The sequence below is a fragment of the Scomber scombrus genome, chromosome 24 (assembly GCF_963691925.1).
Source record: "Scomber scombrus chromosome 24, fScoSco1.1, whole genome shotgun sequence".
NCBI classification, from domain to species: domain Eukaryota; kingdom Metazoa; phylum Chordata; class Actinopteri; order Scombriformes; family Scombridae; genus Scomber; species Scomber scombrus.
Genome location: NC_084993.1, coordinates 6,683,036 through 6,699,823, shown reverse-complemented (window position 1 = coordinate 6,699,823; position 16,788 = coordinate 6,683,036). Strand labels below are relative to the sequence as shown.

General features: G+C 40.7%; 1 protein-coding gene and 1 long non-coding RNA gene across 4 annotated transcripts in view; one reads left to right on the top strand and one right to left on the bottom strand.

The window, feature by feature from the left end:
- ccdc28a (coiled-coil domain containing 28A) overlaps window positions 1–16,788 on the bottom strand; it is a 113,331-nt gene that overhangs the window by 59,431 nt on the left and 37,112 nt on the right. The gene's annotated exons all lie outside the window — the stretch shown is intronic.
- On the top strand, window positions 6,945–9,802 carry LOC133976562 (uncharacterized). 2 transcript variants are annotated; one of them, XR_009924843.1, is made up of 4 exons: window positions 6,945–7,241; window positions 8,089–8,203; window positions 8,696–9,297; window positions 9,436–9,802. It is a non-coding gene; the product is annotated as an uncharacterized LOC133976562 (long non-coding RNA). The 2 variants fall into 2 exon arrangements; XR_009924844.1 differs by lacking the exon at window positions 8,696–9,297.

Sequence of the window (16,788 nt, the reverse complement as noted above, 5' to 3'; positions counted from 1 at the left end):
TCCGTGCTCCTCTTTCTCCTTTACGCGGCAGGATCCTGTTCTTTGACAAAGGGCTAAAAAATGAAGTCAAGAGGTGGCAAAGCCTCCAACTGGAGGAGCATCTTGCACGAAGGCAGGGGAGGCCGACTTGTCAGGCGACCAGATTTTTTCTTTTTTTGGTGAGTCTCATGCAATTCACTCATTTCAAGGTTTACGCACGAGACAGAAAATTGAGCCTCCCTGCAAACAAGGAATGTTTTTTTTAGGGGGGTTGTGTCCATATATTTGCTCACTGCCTGCATTGTCGCTAAAGAAAGTCAAATAATATAGAAAAAAAACTATTAAAATTATGAATATGCCAGAAAAAATCGATAACTTCAGGCATATATAAAACAAAACACAATGTGAAAGCATACAGTAAATTAATAAATTACGGCTGCAAAAATGACTATTTCCGATATTGACAACTCTTATGGTTGTGTTTTATCAAAGCGAAGTCCTCAAATTGCTTATTTTGTCTGAAAATTAGACTAAAATAATACACCATCAACCCATAACACAAAGATATGTTCAATTCACAAGGATATAGACGAGATTAACAAAGCAAATCCTCACCCGTAATGTACAAGTCATCTCAGCCCTAGAGTAAATGGTGTTAATGTTCCCTACAAGGATACTCTGTGATTCAACATGACAAACATCTTGAGGCAAGCGTGCTTCATTTTCGTCTCCGCTGGTCCTCTTTGGCATCTCCCAGGAGATCATCTCTAAACAATCATCCAGCTTGAGCATCTCCAAGACACACACTCCATCCTGAGAGCTCTCTTCCTGACTTTCTCTGTCTGTCTCTAGCTTCCCCCATTCTTTTCCTCACATATGCTCTCTTGTTCTTCCTTCTTCCTGCTCTTCTTCCTCCCTGGGGTTCATTATCTTTACTAACTCCTCTCCTTCTCAGTCAGCCAGTCAGTCATTGCCACATCCTCAGTGGCCTCCCAAGAGTATTTAATTTCAGCGCGTGTGTGCCTTGTACTGTTTGCACTGCAGGGACATTCTTTGTAGCGTTAAGAGAGTCACCTTTTAAGAAGAACAGCATTCAAACAATGTCTCTCTCTTCGTCTACCCTCATCCCTCTCTCTTCTCTCCTCTTTCCAGAGGATTAACCCATTCATTTGGTCTTCTCATCCGCCGGGACGTGTGCTTGCTGCCTCGTCTTTCATCCTCTCTTTCATGTCCTTGCTTTCTCCTGTCTCAGCAGCTGTTGTGTGTCATTTTTTTCAAACCACTGTTAGCATTACAAAGTTATCAGTGCTTTTTACGTCTGACAGTGTTTACAGTGGCATTTGGTAAAGGAAACATGTTTAACATAACATGCATAACACCGTGACCAGAGGAGCTTTTTTGTGGTTTATGGACTTACAGTCCAAAAACAAGACACCTGGAACTGTATAAGAGAATATATAATGTAGAGTAGCATGGTGTGGCATTTGAAGTATATTTTATTTCTAGTGTTTACAATCTGCCACCTGCAGCATACTATACAAATTCTCCTGTTTTACTAATGCTTTGGTTCATAGATGTTAATCATCATATGAAAACAGATAAAGACATAATCTTCTTTTTACTGTGCAGTTATTTTCTTTGTTAAACCTGTCTATGATTTATGTAAAATTGATTCATATGATGCAAACATATTTAATAAAAATAATAATAATAATAATAATAGTAATAATAATAATAATAATGTATTTATTTATCTACAAGAGTATTCTTAAGTCTACGTGGTTCTACAAGGAATTGTTATTGTTATTTTAAGGACAACTACCCTATTTTAAACTACAAAAAAGAAATGGAAAATAGGCAAGAGGGCCTTTTCTGTAAATGAACAGGATCTCCAATCCCCTTCGGATCATCACTGAGTGCTTTTAAAACAATACCATTTCCAGGATTTTCCATTCCAATCCCCCATAAAACAATAGGAAAGGAAACTCTCCTCCTCCTTTTCAATTAGACTTTCCAAGTCACTTGGAAGGTATTATTCCCCCGATCTCCCGTTCCCGCCGAGACTCACATTGTTCCAGCAAGTATAAATAGAAATCAAGAAAAAGTAAGTTGGAGACACAAACTTTTTTTTTTCCCTTTAAAGTGAATCCACTTTTTAAAACCATCTTCGTCCGTGGAGTCCAAAATGATAAGCCGGGGAATAAACTTCCACTAATGCTCTTCCATGTTCTCCTTCAAACGGGCCTTCAGTCGCAGTAAAAAGGACTGCTGTCTTGGCTGCCATTACGCCGTATAGACAGACGGTATGGCACTAGAAAGAGATGTGTCAGAAACCATATGCTCGCTTGAACACAATGGCTGTCGCGTCGCCGCGCCTATCCTCAAGACGACACCGGCTGACACACAAACACACACGCAGGTGAAGGTATGAACACACCCATCACTTATCATAAATTGGTATAACAAGAAATATTTATATATATCTCTCTTTCTCACTAGGAGAAGATGCAAGTGTGTTTCTCCAGTCTCTTAAAAATGATCCTCGTGCTGTATGTACTATGTGTCATTTTCTTCTTCTTCTCTTCTATTTTCTGGCACACCTTCTCTTCTTTCTTTCCTTTTCTTTTGCTCACTTGCCTGTTTGTCTCTCTCCACTCCCCTCCCCTCTCCTCTGTTTCTGTGCCATGCAGTGAAAACAGGACGCATGTGATAGACCAGGAGGCTCCTCACTGTCCCTTGGCATTACGTGTGTGTGTGTGTGTATGTGAGAGAGAGAGAGTGTGTGTGTGTGTGTGTGTGTGTGTGTGTGTGTGTGTGTACGTGCGTGCATAGACGTGTTTCTCTCGATACATGTGTGTATGTGTCAGCAAAATAGATGGACGCAGCTGTCAGCTTAACACTTCCTGTGGCCCCTTTACTGACCTTGCGTTAACCTGGAAGTATTTCTCAACACCATGGTTTAAGTCTTCCTGTCTGGAGCCAGTCCAAGGCTAAGCAGCTTGCTTGTCTCACACACACAAAAACACACAAACAAACGCAAGGATGTATCTGCTCTTGTCTGCGGACCCTCAGAGAGATGGAAAAAGGAAAACATGTCAAACACTATCGCACAAACTTTTCTTGCTATGTGTCTGTTTGTGCATTTGACCTCAGCCTTCATCAGCACAAAACCTTAACTCTCACCGTGGCTACCTGACCAGCTTTAACCTAAAATCCTTGGTAGACTCTTAAAAATGAAGTCTGTAAGCTTATAAGGACATTCATGCCCCAGAAAGGTGCCACTCACACACATGCAGGTAGACAAAATCTAATAAATGACATATTTTCAGCTTGAGTGGCTGTCATTCCCTGTCTTCAGCATTGTCATACAACCCTCCCTTCCTACTCTCCTGTGAGCAAATGAATAAAAGAGCAACAATAAATGAATAACTAGTCGTATGAATAAAAACAAAAGGTGACGTGACCGTTATGAATGGTTCTCCGGATACTCTGTTTTGTGTGCACATGTCTTGTCTGTCTGTGTGTGCTGCATGTTTATTTAAGTGGGTTTTATCCACGTCGGTGTGACTGTGTGTGTTAGCGTGCGTGTCCGGGGGCAGGGGTGGAGCACGGAGCTCCACTCGAGAGGCCTTGGGCGTCGAGGCCCAGGGCTCGCCTGAAGGCACAGCCCGTCTGGAGGACCCCTTAGCTGGGCAGCAGCTGAATAAAAGATAGGAGGGAAGTGTCAGTCTGGAAGGCCAGGAGCGCTGGGAGGCCCCATGCCTTGCTGCTGAAGACAAACAGATGCTAGCCGAGACATAAATCACAGAAAGAAAGCGAGAAAGACAGCAAGAAAGAAAGGAAGAAAGAAAGATTCATCATCTACCTTCACTTTCAGAAATGTGCAGTGGCACTCAGAGTTTGAAAAAGACAACCTTGAGCTTCAGCCTCCGTCCAAAAGCCATGTTTGTTTTGTCTGAAAACTGATTTTGAAACACCCCTTCAGATCCAAACTTCTTTTTAACTTTAATACGATGGTTACATTTTTTTTTTGGGAAAAATAGCAGGTGGTTTCAGCATTTTTTACACTTATTAAGTAATTGTAATGGTTCAATTGTGTGCGAACTCATGCCAAACAGACCGGTACTAGAGTTTCCACAGGTTCAATAATCAGGACCTGCAAGTTAATTTTGCACATTAAAATAATAAGTAACTGACACAAATTAAAAATTTGAAATAATCAGAAACTGAATTGAACATTTCAGTTGACTGTTTATGTTTTTCACACTCAACACAGTTCACAGTTGAGCTTCAGCACTAAACACTGAGCAGAAAGAACATTAGTGAACTATTCTGGGGACATTGTGAGCTATAAAATCAGCATTTAGTCAGTACAGTAAAAAATCCCTAATTTCTTCCGTACAGTGTAATTCCCCCTCTCATTTTCTGTGTCCTGTAAAACACATGCATATGAGTCATAAGTGTGTGCTAATGAGTTGAGTGTGTGGGCAGAGATGAGTACTGTATGTGTGTGTGTGTGTGTGTGTGTGTGTGTGTGTGTGTGTGTGTGTTTGTATACGTGTGTTTGTGCAAGTGTTTTGCATTTGAATGGAACCTGAAGAGCCCCAATGTGTTTCACTAGCACTCTGCACAAACATAGCTAGTGTTTCATAGACACCTTTCACACCTCCCCAAGTGCATGTGTGTGAGCGTGCAGATGTGTACACGACATGTGTGTGTGTGTGTGTGTGTAGCCACATTATCAACGATTGCAAATAACAATGTGGGTTGTTTTCATGAGGTGTGACGTGAACCTAAATGGGCCTTTGTTGTGTGAGAGAGCCTTGGAGGATTTGTTAGACAGCTGAGGAAATCTTAGTAAAGGATGAATATACTGGATATATTAAGCAGCATAACGTATAATCTATATAAGTTTAACCATTGTTTCAGATAATAAAACTCTTCATCCTTTAAGAAATATTGAAATATCTTATGAGTGGTGTTCAGCTTGAAGCTTATTCATTCCTACTAAAGACATAATTCTTTAAAAACAGGTCTAAGTGCAGTATATAGTTTGATTTCTTAAAAAAAAAGTCTCAGTAATTTCATAAGACATCTGGGCACATTTTAGGAATGTGCCCACTCGAGCAGCAGTAAATAGTGCTTTTGTTGGTGACTATTTTCAGTTGTGGATTAATAACATTTAGTGGTTTAGTGAGTATTTCTAGAAGCAGGGCAGTGTACTGTATGTGGGATTGACTCAAAATAAACTAACAGTGTGCAACAGACTGGCTCACTGATCTCTGTGTCAAAGAGGAAAAGTCAATGGTTCCTAACCTATGTATATGGGGCAGGGGGGGCTCTTGGGTGCAGAGATGATTAAAAGAAGAGGAGAGCAGGAAAACCACAATTTCCTCTAATTTTTGCTTTTGTTCTTGGAAACAATTGGATGACTTTATTTCTTCTAGACTGAAGCATTACTGAAATAACAAAAGAGAAGGAAAAAACTGTCTTTTGTTAAGCTGCAACAATGGGTTGCAAGTTTACATTGCTTTGCTTTACGGGGATCACAAGAAGAAAAATAATAATGTTGGGAGTTCCTGGAATAAACTGCTGGATATCAGGCTTTAGATACACAGGCAAGACTTGTAAGTAGCAGTTCAGCTTTTGGCCTTTTCATGTAATATGTTGACATAAGGAAACATAAAATATCATCAGCCGTATCCTTTCATTTAATTTCTGGTGCCAAGTTTGGAAACTGTGTTGACTTGATATGGTGGAGGTGGAAAAAGTGCAAAAGAAAAGAGTTGGGCCAAGAGACAGGGTAGAGTAAGACATAGAGCAGAATGTATGAGGAGAGAAGAAAAAATGAGGGAATGCGATGGAAAAAGGGAAAATAGGGATGGACGTGTAGAGGTGTGAGGGGGGAAAATAACAAGAAGGGCAAACGACAGGAGACAGAAGACAGAAAGCAGCAGAGACAGAGGTGGATGGAGGAACACGTACTGCGTTAGTTATCTCGGCCTCTCAGTGTTAGCTGATAGAATTGAAGTGTTTAGCATATATGCTAATCATTCACACAGGCACCGGATTATCACCGCCTGCTGCCAAGAGTTCCCTCCCTCCGCCCCAATCCCTCCATCCTCACATCATCCACTCCACTGGCGATACCTTGCTCTTCACCTTTCCACTCATCACTCACAAATCCCCCTCTTTATCTTCTTCTCTCTATCAATCTGGACTCGTCATCTAATTATTCCTCCTTAAACTTATTTCCTGTCCTCTTTTCCCTCATTCTTTCTACCCCCCCCTTCTCTTTTCATCTTTCCTTTTCTTTGTCCCTCCATCTCCCTCCGTTTATATCAGTGAGCACTTTGGAAGACACGCTGCTCTGCAAGTCGAATAAGACAGCAAGAGTTTTACATCTGATGGACGCTCTCTCACACACAGACAGTGGCTCAATGCAGCCTAATAATAGACGACAGGTCATCATGGGTGGTGAAGCTGGGAAAAGCACACAGTGGGAGTTTATACAAATGAATATATTAGAAAGTGAAAGAGGCGAACTGAGCTTTCAGCGCCGAGGGATCGAGTTCAAGCTCTGAGGTTATCTCGCTCATCCATGGTGGCCGCTGTGCAAATATTTCACTAAAGATTTCATGGCAACACACACAGATTGCGCTCAGGCTCGAAGCTTTTTTCTCTCTGTGGCCCTGACAACCCACCAACACCACACACACACACACACACACACACACACACACACACACACACACACACACACACACACACACACACACACACACACACACACACACACACACACACACACACACACACACGCACATTGAAGCCAAAGTCCTTTAAAAGCCACAGGATATGTTATGCTCTGTATCTGTCTACACAGTTGATGTCACGGCTCCCATTTGTGGAAGCGATTTTAGGTCCTTAGCCAGATCAGTGGCCTGGGGCTCGGGAGGGTGGAAGGTGTGGGGGTATTAGTGGTAAGAGAGACTGTCCTTCAACACAGTGGTGGGTGGTTAAATGTTTCTAGTGCTGGACAGACGGCCCCTGACTCTGTCCAGGGATTATAGGGGGGTTTTTATGTGTGTGTGTGTTATTGTTGTCGCGGGGCATGAAATTTCCAGTGGTGCCCCTGCTTTGGCTCCACTGGGAGCTGATGTGCCACTGAGAACACATTTTGTTTTTGTTATTGATTAAAAGGAAGTGACCGAGAGAAGCTGGGTGATTGATTTCCATCCAAGTAACACATACATTAAAGGGTAAGTCTGGTGATATTCTATATACCGTATAGTCTATATCATTGTCAACAAATCCCATGAAAAGACCAAAAACCAACAAGAAGAAAGATAAAACTATATATCTGTAACACATTTACATTTTAGTAGAATCAAAATGGGCTTGGGTGAGTTGAAACATATGGGAAGGACTACAATAAGGATTCACCCTTAAAGAGGTGATGAGTATGCAAATCATTGTTAACAACTGTATGTCATTTCAATAGGGACAGCACATTCTCATGAATGCCAGGTTTTAATCGTGTTAAAGAGATGTTTGCTTGCAGTATGTCAGCAGGCCAAAGATTTAAAAAAAGACACACACAAAGTGAAAGCCTTCCAAGACTTCTTCAGTTTACAAGTAATGACTGAGAGTATTTATAGATTTATAGATAATAAACTGTCAACATGAATAAAGCAAAACAGACAGCGCTTCTTTCCTCAGTCACAACACAGCCACTGGCTATACGTAGTAATGCTATCGGCGCGAGCACACACACACACACACACAAAAACACACACACACACACACACGTATGTAGGCTTAAAGGACATTAATAAATATGTGGATTATGAAGATGCCATTTAATTGCAAGAGAATGATCTGGCATGGGAAAAGCACACACACACATTAATTTTTGCTTATTATTCTTCTTTCGTCGCCCCCGGGCTATCTGTGTCTTCAGCGAGACAGCATTTTCTTAGACGTCAGCTATAATGGCTTTGAATGATGTTTATGCATGCTTGAAACACAAAAACAAACCTTGACCCATTAGTGTCCATCTGGATTAAACATATCTGTCTTCTGTTTTGTGATTTGGTTTCTCTCAAGGCTCAACCTCCACACACAAACTTATTGAAGACAGGCATGCACTGACACATACACATGTCCACGTTGCAGAGATGCAGACAGATGTATCAATAAAGACACAAGGATCCTGCAGAAGGTGCTAAAACCTACATTTATCATGTTCCATTATGATGTAATTGTTGGAAAACTCTGTACACAAGCTGTTTTCATTTTTGTACTTAAATTACTGACAGAATATATGATCTATTCGAGATACAAAAACCATAGCATGTGTTTAAATGATTGTCCTTAGGTCTTGGATCATCAAAACTATGAAATCGCACATATTGAATAATGTAGTAAACAAAAAAGGTGTTAAACAAACCAAAATCTCATATTTTTAAATCTTCAAAGTAGCCACAGTTTGCCTTGATGACCTGATTCATGTGGTCCTTACCTAGAATGCTTTTCAATTAACATATGTGACTTTTCAACAGTCAATTGGTGGAATTTCTTGTTTTCTTGCCATATTATTGCAAGAACCATTCAACTAAGTAAAAGAGTAATGACAGTCCATCAACACTTCAAGACATGAAGGTCAGTTAATCCAGAAAATGTCAAGAACTTTGACAGTTTTTCTTCATTGCAGTCCTAAAAACCATCAATGCTATGATGAAACGGACTCTCATGAGGACTGCGGCAGACAAGAGTCTGTGACCTCAGAGTAAGGTCCATAAAAACCCTACTACTTACGCAGACCAATAAGAAGAAGAGGATTGCTTGGGAACCACAAAGACTGGATGGATGGTATCTGAATGTATGGCTCCCACCATGGTGTATGGAGGAGGAGGAGGTGTGATGGTGTGAGGGTCGACATTATTGTTACCACAACATTCTGCAGCAACATGCCGTCCCATCTGGTTTGCGCTTAGTGGGATCATCATTTGGTTTTCAACAGGACAACGAGCCAAAACACGCCTCCTGGCTAATGTAAGGGCTATTTCACCAAGGAGATGATAAAGGTGATGGCAGTGCTACATCGGATGATCTGTCCTCTACAATCATCCTACCCACACGTAACTGAGATGGTTTTGGATGTGTTGGATCGCACAGTGAAAGAAAAGCTGCCAACAAGTGCTCAGCATATGTGGGAACTCCTTCAAGACTGTTGGAAAACCGTCCCAGGTGACGACCTCATGAAACTGGTCAAGAGAGTGCCAAGAGTGCACAAAGCCTCCATTAAAGCAAAAGGTGACTACCTTAAAACATATGTTGCATTGTTTATACTTTTTTTGCTTATATACTTTCATATGTGTTATTTCATAGTTTTGGGGTCTTTAGTATTGGAACTGTAATTGACAAAACCACCACTCTTGCTTCTTCTTACAGAGTAAATGAACACGAAAATCCTGGCTGCTCCCTCCATCATAGCGTCCAGTCATGTTTAAAAAGTGCAGCTCAGGACGCAGGGGTCGGGGGACACCGATTGACCACCAGCATGAATAGCGATGTAGAGCCGGTTATTAGAGCTAACCAACAATGAGCAGATGTGTCAGACTGTTCATGTGCACTGGACACCACAATGTTACGTTTTTCAAAAGAGAATATCTGGAAAAATATGACACTAGCAGTTGGAAATTGGAAGCAAATAGTGGTCTCCTGCAGCAAAGTCCACTTTTTTCCCATTCATGTTTTGTTATTACCAATTAAAATGACAAAAACTACAAAAATAAGATATTAAACCACCACATTAAACCATTTGCTTCGTTTGTCTGATTATTTTGGTTTAGAGCGTCACTTTACACAATTCTTGGGTGACAACATTAAAACTGATGCCATTTGGGGCCCCCTTATAATACAAAGATGCCTTGTGCAGCTTTGAGGCAAATACAAGGGATGGAATGACTGTGTGTGCAGTTTCTACTGATTCCTCACTCTCACTGCTGTTATCTCCCTCTGTCTTGGCATCTCTCACTCCCTCTCTCCTCCTCCATCTCTCTTCCCACCAACCCATTTTATTTATCTCTCCCTCTCTCTCTCTCTCTCTCTCTCTCTTTCTCTCTTTCTCTCTCTCTCTCTCTCTCTCTCTCTCTCTCTCTCTCTCTCTCTCTCTCTCTCTCTCTCTCTCTCTCTCTCTCTCTCTCTATTTCTCTTTCGGCCTATGTCTCTCGCCCTCCTTTTAGATAGTGGCAGACCACAGCGGGGGCCTTGTGTGAGGTCACCGGCAGCCTTCTTGTAGCATATGGACTTGTTTCCTTCCAAGAAAACCCTGACCAGATGAGACCACACACACACACACAAGCACACACACATACAGATAAAAAAACACATATAAAAAATGCACTGAGAAATACAATAACACGCAATATATACAGTACACACATCCACACTACTTTTATACACACACAGTAGTGGTGGAAGTGTGTGAGATTAAAGAAATCTATCTGATCTCACTTCTCATCTTTTCTGTGACCCAAGCACTCAATCTACTTGACTTGGAGTAATCTTAGTGTTACGATAACCACACACACATACACACCCACACACACACACGCACACACACACCACAGACTGCAGAGTACTCAATATGCCGGTAATCCCCCGAAGACCAGCTGAAGAAGTGTGAGCTCCTAAACAAACACGCAAACACACTCGCACATGCTTAATCAAGAACACGCGCAAAAAAATATAGTGTTGTCTAATAATCTGGCAAAGATTCAGCAGACTTCTTAAAGCATGGCGATACACACAAACACACACACGCACACACACACACTCCGTCAGAGCCTTGTAATCTTAAATAAGTGTCTCAAAGTGGTATCTAGTAATCTTTAGCAGGCTTCAGTGTGAGCTCTTGGACACATTCACGAGCATATGCAGGAGGACACACACACACAGAGCTGGTAATCATCCAACCAGCTGAAGTGTAATCAAGAAGGAGACAGCCATATGTCTGAGGGTGCTGAGCCTTGGCCTCTCTTCTCCTTCTCAACTGTCTCACTTTCTCACAGTCATTCTATTTTTTTTCTCCTCCGTTTTGATCTTGCTTGTATCGCTTTCCTCTATACTTACTCCATTGCTTTCTTTGGTTTTCTATCATAAGCAAGGATAAAGTGAAGTGGTGAAGCACTTTGACTTATTTTACACACCATTTTTAGGTTGATATAAATTCATGACATATACATTTATATTTTATTAATACATGCATTAATATGTTGCATTGTAAGTCTTTAAAATAGCATGACCATCTCAATCATGAGTGTAGGTGAATTTACTTGTATTTGGGTGTTTATCAGGCAGTATGTGTGTGTGTGTGTGTGTGTGTGTATGTGTGTGTGTGTCCTGGTCCCCTATGTGGAGACAGCTGGTGTGGCAGTGACCCCGGCTGGAAGGAAGCCTCACGCTTTTCATGTCTCCCTTTCCACGATTCCTGGGGCCATTTGGGTCCTCTCAGGTTTTGAGTGCCAGTGGTTGAAAAGAAGAGGGTGATGTGTTTTTGGAATCAAGTTTTTTTTCTTTTTTTTGGTGGGTGGGATGATGGGTGAAAATGCACCACATATATAAATCAACTCATAAATAGTCCATGATTGTAAAGATTTAGTTCAATTGCATAAAAGCAAAGAGCCAAATGATTTTCCGTCTCCTCCTCCAGTCTATCCCTCAATCCCCACGTCCATCTCTGTTTCTTATCGTCTATTTTTTTCCTCTCCTCTTTCAGTCTTTTCTTAATCCTCTACCCATACGCTCCCCCCTGTCTGATGAAATGACCATATCTAATCCTTTGGTCCCCTTGGGAGAGATGTAACTGCATTAAGACAGTAAATCCATGTCCTTACAACTGCTACAGATGTCTTTCTTTATTATCCCTTCTTTCTCTTTCCATCACTCTGTCTCCATCTGTACTCTTCACATCGCACTATTAAATCTTCTAAATCTGTTCTTTCGTAATCTTATGTTTTTATTTTCTGAGCTCCCAAAATGGTACTCGTATAATCTCACATTATGTTTTTGTGGATTTGTTTTGTCTTTTTTTTCTAATTCCTTGAGGTTAAATGTCTGGAGTCGCACAATGTTCATCAGCCCCTGAGCAGACAGTCTGCTTTTTAGGAATTAAATAAAACTTCAGAAAAACATTTGGTCTTTTTTTTATGCAAAGTTGAAATTTGTATTGTGTGATTGTGGTGAAAGTGCAGTCAAAATAGGATTGGTGGGGGGAGGGGGCTGATACTTTCATTTAATTTATTTTTTGGTGCAGTAATGATACATTCTTGAAAAGTGTAAGAATAAAACCCAAAAGCCGAAAAGCTGAGATATTTGACGAAACATCTCCAAATGTTTTAAAGCTCGCAAAGAAACGAGAAAAGAGAAGCAAAAATTATACACCTTCAAAAAATTACATTTTACCATAAACTATATTTACGCATCTAAGTTTAGAATGACAGAAAGCAACTATTCAGGTGCTATAACTTAGCAATAATAAGTCAAAATCCAACCCTAACATTCATCTTTTTCCCCCAGTGCTGAGGATTGCCAGCAGATGCGATATCATCACGACAGCAGCAGATGTATACTGTACATCTTTATTATCCCCTCTTCCTGCCTGTCTCTCTCTTTTGTCTATCCCTCTCCCCCCTCCAAGAACACAGCAGCTATGTGCAGATGTGCCTTTTCTTCTTCATTACACATTAGCCACTCATCCTAGTGGACACTGAGTGTGTTTCCTTTGGAGTCCTTCCAGGTGTCTCAGCGCCACCCTGCTGATCAGACAAGCAGAAGAAAAGCTCAGTGTTTTTCTGCTCCATCGGCTGCAGCCGCTGCTTCGCTCCTGTAAGCAGGTGCCAAGGATGCAAAGACCTCTGATAAAATGACTGATAGAGCTCGGTCTTTATACCTCTCAGGCATATTTCACCACATGTAGTCAGCTTTTATCTCAGTGCAATGGCAAATTGATTTGTCAGTTTCAAGACGAATCAATCTGCTTAAACGAAAAATTCAAAATAATGCCATATTTTTAGAGCAATTTCAAATCAGATATCATCATATAAGATTAGTTCGAGTACAATAGAGTAAACTGCCTCTGTGTTTCTGTGTGTGTGTGTGTGTGTGTGTGTGTGTGTGTGTGTGTGTGTGTGTGTGTGTGTGTGTGTGTGTGTGTGTGTGTGTGTGTGAATCTTATCCTGCTTGTTGGCATGTAGCCTGTGCCGCTGGACTTCGCCATTTGCTTCAGTGCCTTGGGCAGATAGATGCACACACAAAACTGACACACACACACACACACATGCACGCAAGAGGCCACAGAGGTCAAAGAAGGAGAAAGGACCAGCTGCTAGCTTTCTAATGTTTAACGGCGAATGAGAGGAGATTTAGAGCAGCGATGGGAGGCGATGGGGAAAGATGAGGGGATGTTAGGGAGGAAGACGAAAGAAGGAAGCAGGTGAGGGGTAGTTGGCAAAAGAGTAATAGAGGAGGCAAGGGTGTTTTCTTCTAAAACAAAACAATGAACATCTGTAACTTTTGCAAAATAAACCAAAAATAGCTCAACAAAGGATAAACTAAGTAAGTAAATCATTTTAAAACACTTTTTAAAAGCTTTTTAAAATACTTGTTAAAGCACTTAAACTGAGGATATAAAATGGATGATAAAAAACAATCAACATGAAGAAATCAGAGTAAAATAAATCATATTAAGTCAGTCAAAAACATCAAATACTCTGCAGACTACAAACACTATCTTCCCTAGACTTTGGAGCTAACACATTTCATGTTTCATCAGTGTGTAATTAAAAAAAGAGCATTTTCTCATTGGATAAATGGTGCTATAAGATAAAGATATGTTTCAGTTTGTATCTTTTTTAATTGCCTTATTCTTCCTAGTAATTGTATTATTTAGTTTTTACTATGTTAATGACACGGACACAGTCTATTAATAATGACATAACAAGCAATACAAGCAGTGTCCTTCAGAAAGTCCTTTGTGGAAAAAAAGAAAACCCAAGCTGATCTGCTCCAACAGAGCGCTCAAGTTACCGATAAAAACACAAACAGATTCGGGTTCACCTGGTCATTTCTAAGATGCGGGGAGGGTAATCAGGCTTTTCAGATCAATTGGACATCAAACACAGCTCAGTGTGTGAATTTTATCCTCTAAATGCCCATCACAAACACAGAACTGCTGGTCAATCGAAGGCAAAGACAGACAAACGAGCGCACAGGGAGATGGGCAAACACAAGACTCACACGGCAGACAGAAAGATGTAATCCAAACTCATGTAGAAATATTACAACCAGATCAACTTGTGACAACATGGTTCACTTTGATGCAAACTCTAGTTTCTATTGTTCAATTAAAAAGGCTACTGGTTACACAGTTCTTTCCATCTCTAATAAAAAAACTAGCAGACTTTCCAAATGAAAAAGTATCTGAACTCTTTTCCTGGGTGTGGACAGGGCTGTGCAGCTCTGTTTGTCTAATAAAAAACAATGTGAAATGACACTGGTCTCACCTTTTGGACCTGGAGTTTAATTAAAGACAGCATGGTGGGGTTTCCACAGGAAATGGAATAAAGGTACAGTATGGGTGGGTGTAATATTTTGACAGGAGATGGCCCGTACAGGGAGAAAACACAGAAAGATACACCAATGTACAACAGGGCACACAGCCTTATAGACATTAGCACGTGTGTCAAAGCACCAGAGAACAAGAACGTTTTTAATAGCAGCTAAACTTGTATTGACTGCGGAGCATCCTACATGATATATTCAGGATCTGCACACACTGAAGCTATAGAGTGAGCTATGTAACTTCTACGTTGACATCTCAGCAATGACAAAGCATGAGAACCAAATAGAAAGAAAAATGCAAAGAACTTGACATTACCTTCAGTACCAATAACCATAAAATGCAGCTAGATATAACTGGGAATCTGTGTAGGAGTATCTGGTAAGAAGGCAGGTGCTATCTCATTTAAATCGTGAACCTGATCATGAAAGCTGATCACCACAACATGTCGAGTCCCCCAAGGTTCAATAATTGGGGCTCATTTACTCAGCTGCTACATGCTTCCTACAGTTCATGAGCCAAATCTTACAACAGCTATATGCAGATGACACCAATTTATAAATCTCTACTTGGATGCAAATAGTTCCCTTTGAAAACAAGAAGGAAAGAGGAGCATGAATACCTGAGCCAAGTTAGAAATGTTGGCGTCTTAAAGATTTTTAGGTTTGGTGGTTTTCATCATTTAAAACAAATGGCCAGGGTTGTAAAGGGTTACATGTCCAGACAAGATTTGGAGAAACTCATTCTTGCCTTCATTAACAATGAAGTATATTTAGTACAAATAGCTTCCGTCTGTACAATGTTCCAGAAAATCAGCTGCTGTTAATACTTATCCTTCAATCTTAACACTGGCTTCCACTTAGCTGAAGAAAAGATGTTAAAGTGCTGCAGCTGGTTCACTCTATATTAAAACATTTGGCATTACTCCGTGATGAGGTGTGCCTTTACAATGATGTGCTTTTCTTCCATATTTAATTCTAGGAAGATCTTGTGCGTCAGCACTTGATGACACAGGAAACTCCTGGTGAGCTGCCAGTGAGTCTGTACAAAAAAGCTGAACTTAGGTTATCCTTTGGCTCATTGTCAGAAATAAAATACAATTCTTTCATTGCAAATTGTCCTAAATGCTAAATTGTTGAATTAGGTTTTAGTTTTAAAACCCTGAAAATGGATCCACAACTGTACTGTTTTTCATCCTTTATTTAAAGATTGTATCTGCATTAACTTTGTTGAAAAGCTTCATTAGAGCTATCACGGATACACTGGCCCGGTCATTTCCTCACACAAGATGTGTAGAATGGGTGCTGACAGATTCACTCTTCCTGATGTTTAACAAAACTATAAGAATGCACACCACACCACACCTACAGCGTGCGGGTGCGATCACATAAATGCACAAATATCTGCAATCTACAAAGTCACGTACACATGTTGTATGTCAGCACAGGAAACACATGGGTTGTCTCAAAACCTACCTAAGGTTGGTAAGCCCCATGGGTAAAAGCAGGGCAGTTTTTATAGTGGTATTGTTCTGCTATTCCAACAGTTCAGTTAAAGTTCAGGATAAAATCAGGATACTGGAGCATGCTTTGCAAGGACCGCTGAGTGGTGTAAGTGAAGGGAGAGTGAGTCACAAATTACTTGAAAGTGCGTTCTTTGCTACAAAAACAGATACAAGTTCAAGTTCATGTCAAAACGAGAATGAATTTACAAAAATATAAGCTTTTAGTAGAATCGAGATAAAATGGACTGAAAGAAAGCTCAGTCAGTCAAGTGAAAAGTATCTTCAAATAGGATAATTCTCCTACAACGCTTTCTGTTCAGGGTCAGACAAGAGGTGAAATAACTTTTACTTCCTAGGTCAAAGATCGGGGGCAGGTGTAGGATCGAACTGCAGCTGCATCCGTAAGGATATGACAAAATGTGTGTGTGGGTGGGTGTGTATCATTTAGATGAAGTCTGGTTGTTTGTTAGGGGAAACGTGGCTGCACATGCTGTTCTTTTTATCAAGTTGTTTTTGTGCGTGTTGCGCTTGTTACTGACTGACTTCATCTACTTTAATGTGTGCATATTGCCATATATGTCACTGGAGGGAGTGTACAGGAATACACATCAGTTTCTGTGCTCACCACACACACTCACACTCACACACACACACACACACACACACACACACACACACA